Below are 982 nucleotides of genomic sequence, written 5' to 3'. Positions count from 1 at the left end.
TGTCAGTGTTAACAGTTGCAGTAGTATTGTGTGTGTTTCAGCAGCACTGATTATAGTTCTGCAGGATTTCAGGATTTCTTTATGACTGTAATCCGGTTCCTGTCAGTCCAAAACAAACATCCAGACCAGACATCAGAACGATGGATCTGTCTGTCCAAATACCTGTCACAGACTTTGAAGAGTCGTGTTTCTGTACTTTTAACAAATTGTTATTATTGCAATCATAGTTATCGTGTTTGGGAAGCGTGTGGTTTGGTTGTGAAAATAGACAGAGGAAAGTGTGTTTGTTTAACCCTCTGGGGTTCTTCGGGTCAAAAATGACCCGAAGCGTTTAAATAAAAAAATGTTAAAAATCGTAGCTTCATCGGAATGGTCCAAAACTTGGTGACTTTTTTGGTACTTGGTATATGAACACCCAAAAAAATTGGGGAAAGGATTTTAAAAGTCTAAGTGGTCGTAAAAAAAATAGTCACACTCAGGGTCTTCGGGTCAAAAATGACCCCCATAGGAAATGAATGGGAAATTGGCAAAAATGTGAAAATACAGAGTTTTTTTGTGCATACAATCTACAAAACAGCCAGGATGCAGAAAAAAAAGCACACAACAGTGAAGGGGTGAATCTCTTAAAACAATGGGTGACAATTTTTTTTCCATTTGTTCTCTTTATAATGCAATGTTCAGGTTTGACTGTATTATAAAGTAAAACTGCCACTTAAAATTACCATTTAAACCAACCAAAAAAAAAATTTTTTTTCAAAAATTAAAAAAAATGACAAATATAGTCTTTGAGAATCTGTTATTATATATTCAAATCAAAAACCTGAAAAAATTAAACAATATGTGAAAAAATCACTAGAGTGTTTCTACCATAGGTTTCTACAGAGAGCTGTAAATCCACTAGTGGTAAAAATGTGCTATTGCGTGATAAAAATGCTCAGTGTGTCCACCAGATGGCTCCGATCTCATTTCAAAAATTGCTTTC

This window comes from Rhinichthys klamathensis, unplaced genomic scaffold, assembly GCF_029890125.1.
Source record: "Rhinichthys klamathensis goyatoka isolate OS25496 unplaced genomic scaffold, OSU_Roscu_1.1 h1tg001078l_1, whole genome shotgun sequence".
Taxonomy (NCBI): domain Eukaryota; kingdom Metazoa; phylum Chordata; class Actinopteri; order Cypriniformes; family Leuciscidae; genus Rhinichthys; species Rhinichthys klamathensis.
This window is presented reverse-complemented; position numbering follows the sequence as displayed.